Genomic DNA, 6,270 nt, shown 5'->3' on the forward strand with positions numbered 1-6,270 from the left:
TTCCTTTTTGCACTTTTAAATTCTCTTCATTTGTTTTTCATTTTATTAAACTACCAGACATTCAAATTGAACATTTTTCTTTTGGTGTACAGCTCTATAGGTTTTAACATGGGTAGAAACTGGTGTAACCACCATCATAATCAGATGCAGGACGGTTTCACCATCCCCAAGAACTCCCTCATGCTACAAATAAACTCCCCCTATCTGTAACTCCCAGAATCTTTTAAAATTTGGTTCATGAGAATATCATATCTATTTTTAAAAATAAGAAAAAAATTAAGTGATTGTTTTTAGTTTTGAATGCAATGCCCTGATATTCAATGGCAACAGAATTTAGACATGTTTATAGAGACAAAAATTCCCAAAATGTCCACCCTTTCTCAAGAATCTATTGGAGAATACACAGTCCATCAAAATCAGCAGGGAAACCAAGAAGATGGCATCCAATACAGGAGAAAGCAAGGGTGACCCCGACAGAGAATGAAGGTCAGCCCTAGATAACAGGTATGTGAAGGCCCAGAAGGCAACAACTCCCGACAGAAGTGCTACACGGGATCCACGAGGGTTATTTCTGTGGGGAAACAAAGAGAGTAAATTGTCTTGCAGGTTTGAGAGAATAGAATATTGTACCGACAGATTTTACAAAGACATTTGAAGATGTGGAGAATTTAAACTTAGGGCCAAAGAGAACAAAGCAAATGAAAAAAAAATGAGTTAAAAACTCAAGGAAAATTAAAAGTAAGACAATTCTGTCACAGTAGTGACTTACCAAAGAGTTTTTATACAGTCACAATTATGAAAACACCACATATGGATTTTTAAAGAGTATATAATTTTATTAGGAGAATGAAGGTATAGAAGAAAAGGAACAAGAGAGCTCATACCCTCATCTACCATAATAGACAGTCAACCAAAGAAGCCTGTCCACAGGAAGTAAAAGAGCGCTTACATGCATGCATATATCCACTAGACATGTGGAGGTTTTAAAAAAAAGATAAATACAAAAAGAAACAGATAAGGGTCGGAAGTGGAGATGGGGAATTCTATTTTATAAATACACCTCTGACCACTAGTGGGGACCTTTTAAAATATACATGTATTACTTTACCCCGCAAAAATGTTACGTAAGTAATTTAAGTTTTAGCTTTACAGGAGGAAAACGGTCTCTTCTCAACAGTTTGTGAGACGCTATCAGAGAGCTGTCCCTGCCGACAGTGATCATCATCAGCTGAAATCAAGGCTCATGGTAACAGGAAATCCCTTCTAAGGTGTTTGTACTTGCTATGGGCTGAATTATGTCTCCCCAAAATTTTATATATTGAGGCCCTAACCCAGGGGTGGGCAAACTTTTTGACTTGAGGGCCACAATGGGTTCTTAAACTGGACCGGAGGGCCGGAACAAAAGCATGGATGGAGTGTTTGTGTGAACTAATATAAATTCAAAGTAAACATCATTACATAAAAGGGTACGGTCTTTTTTTTTTTTAGTTTTATTCATTTCAAACGGGCTGGATCCGTAGTTTGCCCACAGCTGCCCTAACCCCTAGTCCCCTGGAATATGACAGTAAACTTGGGGACAGGGCCTTCAGAGAGGTGACTACGTTAAAAAGAGACAGTACAGGTTGGCCCTCATCCCACCTGACTGGTGTCCCTATGAGAGGAAATGTGGACACAGAGACCGCAGGGCACACACAGGAAGCGCGTGAGCACAGGGGAGAAGGCAGCCATCTGGGAGAGAGGCCTCAGAAAAAACCAAACCTTCGGAAACCTTGCCCCCAGGCGCTAGCCCCCAGGCAGCAAGAAAACAAATTTCTGTTGTTAAAGCCAAACCAGTCAGCATATTTTGTTATGGCAGCCCAAGCAGATTAATACAATGGGATCTGGGATAAAGCTGAGCCTCATTCTCCTTTAAAAACCCCCAAGGGCCCACCTATGAACCAGGAAGCCACAGTTCAATTCCCAGTCAGGGCACATGCCCAGTTTTGGGCTCGATCCCCAGTAGGGGGCGTGCAGGAAGTAGCCAAGCAATGACTCATCACTGATGTTTTCTTTCTCCCCTTCCCTTCCCCTCTGAAACCAATTGCACACACACGTGTATAGAAACAAGAGGGACCCTGTTGGTGTGGATCAGTTGGTTGGAACGTCCTCTCGTCCTACACACCGAAAGGTTTCGGGTTTGATCCCTGGTTGGGCTCTTATGAGAAGGCCACCAATGTTTCTCTCTCCTCTCTCTCTCTCTCTCTCTCTCTCTCTCTCCCCCCCTTCCTCTCTCTCAAATCAATGAAACATCTCCTCGGGTGAGGGCTAAAAAACAAACAAACCCACGAGTGAGAACCCTACAGATCACGGGGTCCAATGGTTTTCTACAAGTCGGCATCGTCCCCACCAGGCTAACCCAGACAGCGAGTGAGGGGCTCCTCCGCCCCCACAGCCCCTGCAATTGGGAGGCCAGAACAAGGCACGGGCAGTCCTCAGTGTATTGAGATGTTAACGCTGTCTGCTTAAATGTTTTCATTACTAATATAAAACCCAGGTCAGGTTATACTGATAGTTCACAAGGGAGAAAAAGCCCACCCGAGTTCAACTTCCATGCTGCCCGACCCTGTAACCTTCGCAAAACCTCTACAGGGAAACCCTCCCAGCAAGGAGCCGCCTTGCGAGGGAGCGCAGCCCACTGTCACCCAGAGGATTAGCACGGGATCAGGAGGTAAAAAGCCATTTTAGAATCACCACAATGCAAAAGGAATCTCTAAATTTAACCAGCCTTTATATAGCGCAACTAATCTCAGAACCATCCCCGGCTGCGGAGGGACAGCAGCTCCTGAGAGACGGCAGTCACAGGCGCACTGGACGTGCTTCCACCAAAACCTCATGAAAACATGCCGAGCTGGGCGAGGAAGAGAACCCGACAGTCACAGCTGAAATGAACCCCCACGCCCAGCACATTCTCAGTTCTGATACGGCTCTCGCGAAGCGTTCATTGATACCTGAAGAAGGAATCTCATCTGTCTCAGCTACAGACTCCCCAGCCCCCTCCCCTGCTGACCAGGAACCTTCCCCAGTAACTGCACAGCTGACACAGACTGGAAACAGGCACAACGCTGGGAATACTGGCCGACGGAGAGCTGGAAAGGATATTAAAGCAGAATCCACTTCAGTCTGACCCTTATCACAAGTCAACCAGTCTCTTATATCACCCCTGCTCAATGCAATTTAAGAAAACAACCGGGTTTATCCCAAACCCCACACTTAGTTTTCTGTCATTAAACAAGGCGCTTCAAGAGGACATCCAAAGCAGCCTCAAACTCATTCCACTGGCATCACGCACAGAGCAGCCACCGGTGCCAGCTAATGCGCCAGGGAAAAGTCCTGACCCAAAGCGACCTGGGCTCCTGGGACTGTCCTCGCCACTGAAGGCGACCAAAGTAACGGCAAGGTAAAAAAATAAATAAAAAAATTAGAGTGCAAAAGGATAAAGGGTGGGGGGAGAGGAGAATACACATGAAGATCACCCCAGAAATGGACAAATCATTAACTATTTCAGAGCGATAGTTAAGAGAATGCAGAAGTTATGAAATAAGAGCAGAGCAAGACGGCTCTTGCAACAGAAAAAAAACATTTCGAAAACAGTAAGTTGTAGCAGAAGTGTGACAGAAACATTTATGTAACACACACCAGAAAATAAGAAAGAAATTAGCAATAATTAGAGGGAAGGGACTAGGGAACCAAGTAAAATTCAACTCATGAGTAACGGGAGTGTCACTGCACCTGTTCATTTCATTGGAAGCAAATCTTCGTTAAAAGCATTTTAACATTAAGAGGGTGTTAATTTTCACATATGACATATGGACCGGAAATTCTGTGCATGAAGTCGAGGGCTTACTGTATTCGCATAGCACCAAGTCCCTGACGGGGACGTCGCCCACCACCTGAAAACTGCAGGAACCCTGGCTCCGTCACAGAAGAGCAGAGGCAAAAAAACAGGCTCATCTGGCTTCAGTATAAATCAGATTCTGTAAATGGACACTATGTTTAAAAATATAAATCTAGTTAATATGTAAAGTAATTTAGGTATACAACTTACTAGCTAATATTCATGGCATCCCCACTTTGTACCTGGATATACTGACACTCTCACCAACCCTGGAAGATCTGTGTTATTAGCAACACTTCACAGCTAACGCAGCACAGGAAGATGAAATGGCACAGCTAGTGGCTTGCAAAACCAAAGCATGAACCCAGGTGTGTCTCAAAATGTTGTGCGTTTTCCAAAAATGATAAGTGAAAAGTGATAAATTAAAAAAAAATCTTCAAATGGACATTACTTGGTATAATAATATATACATACCCTTTTAATAAAACACAAATAGTAGAAATTAAGATATCAGAGGACTTCTTAATTTATAGTCTTATAGTTTTAAAAAGAATAGACTGAGTAATAATTATTCTAAACATTCATTTGTTCATTTAAGAAATAGTTAATGAGCCCTAACCGGTTTAGCTCAGTGGATAGAGCGTCGGCCTGAGGACTGGAGGGTCCCCAGGTTCGAGTCCGGTCAAGGGCATGTACCTTGGTTGTGGGCACATCCCCAGTAGGAGGTGTGCAGGAGGCAGCTGATTGATGTTTCTCTCCCATCGATGTTTCTAACTCTCTATCCCTCTCCCTCCCTCTCTGTAAAAAATCAATAAACTATATATTAAAAAAAAGAAAAAGAAATAGTTAATGAATGCCTGCAACTACCATACGCCAGACACTGCTATTGTGACCTTTTCCTGTATGAAAAAATGAATCCAGTCTACCAAAAACCTGTCTTATGTCAATTTCAATGTTTTAAGACAAGATGCCAAGAAGATATTTTATTTATTCTATCACACCAATTTAAAAGTCTTTAAAAAAAAATTAGGGTATCATTAAGGACAAATGAAGGGCATAAAACTATAGGCACATAAAATATAATGCAAGTGCAGTTGGAGTATTCCTCCTCCCCAAATTCAAGTCCACCAGGAACCTCAGCAAGTCATCTTATTTGGAAACAGTGTCTTTGCAGATGTAATTAGTGAACTCTAGATCTAGTGTCTGGTGTCCTTATAAGAAAAGGACTCAGACAGAAACAACACACCAACTCACACATACAGGTGGCGGCCATGTGAGGCAGCGATTGTAGCCTTGCTGCCGAGGAAGGCCAGCAGCCACCAGAAGCTGGAGGAGGCAAGGAAGGGCTCCCTGCGGATTTCAGAAGGACATGGCCCTACAGACACTTTGATCTTGGACTTCCCGCCTTTGAAACCAGAAAGCAATACGTTTCTGTTGTTTTAGCCACTTAATTTATGGCCTGTGTTCCAGCAGCCCCGGCAAACTCATACAGGGCTGCTTTGCACCAGGCCATCGTCTAGGAGCTGGGGTTACAGTGCAGAAGGCAGCGACACGGTTCTGTCCTCAGGACACTCAGAGCTCCCCTACCTGCCCTCCCCTCTCAGGGCGTCCTCCCTCCTGTCTCCCAAAGCCTCTTTCTCCCCGCTTTTGGGGAAGTATGGGTAGCAGTTTTGCATGCTCTGGGCTTAAGAAATCAATTAGCAAGCTAATCATGGCCACTGCCACTGGCGATTCAGGACCAGGGGCCCCAGTCCTGGCTCCTTAACCCTGTTGTCCATGTCCATGAGCTCTTCTTTTTTTTTTTTTTTGCTCAGTCCCTCCATCACCCTCAACACCCCCAACCAGAACTGTCTGCCTGCTCTCTATCTATGAGTCTGTCTCTATTTAGCTTGGTAGTTCAGTGTGTTCATTAGATTCCACATCTGAGTGAAGTCATAGGGTACCTGTCGTCCTCTGACTGGCTTATTTCACTTAGCACAATGCTCTCCAGGTCCCTTCACGCTGTTCCAAGGACAGGCCTTCTTCCTCCTAGACTGTATGTTCCAGCTCCTGAGGTTTTCTGCTTTTTGAAGTCGTGTCTCATCCTTCACAGACTATCAAGAGCCAGCTCTTACAGCCCCCTTCCAATGCTCTAATTAAGGGATTCTAATTTTCTATGGACTGGAAAAATCATAAAACTAAAATCAGTATAACAGATGTTATAAATATGCTCTACAAAACACTAGGACTGGAGACTCCACAGAAAAAGATTTCATACTCAAGGAAGTCCATTCTCCCTTTTCAAAACTCTCTCCGGGTAGCTCAGGTGGTTAGCGCATCCTCTCGATATGCCAAGGTTGCAGGTCCAATCTCTGGTCAGGGAACATTCAAGAAGCAACCAATAAATGCACAAGTAA

General features: G+C 43.9%; 1 protein-coding gene across 1 annotated transcript in view; it reads right to left on the reverse strand.

Moving 5' to 3' along the window:
* PRKAA1 (protein kinase AMP-activated catalytic subunit alpha 1) overlaps positions 1-6,270 on the reverse strand; it is a 51,693-nt gene that overhangs the window by 18,659 nt on the left and 26,764 nt on the right. The window lies entirely within an intron of this gene.

Source organism: Myotis davidii, unplaced genomic scaffold, assembly GCF_000327345.1.
Source record: "Myotis davidii unplaced genomic scaffold, ASM32734v1 scaffold348, whole genome shotgun sequence".
Classification (NCBI taxonomy): Eukaryota; Metazoa; Chordata; class Mammalia; order Chiroptera; family Vespertilionidae; genus Myotis; species Myotis davidii.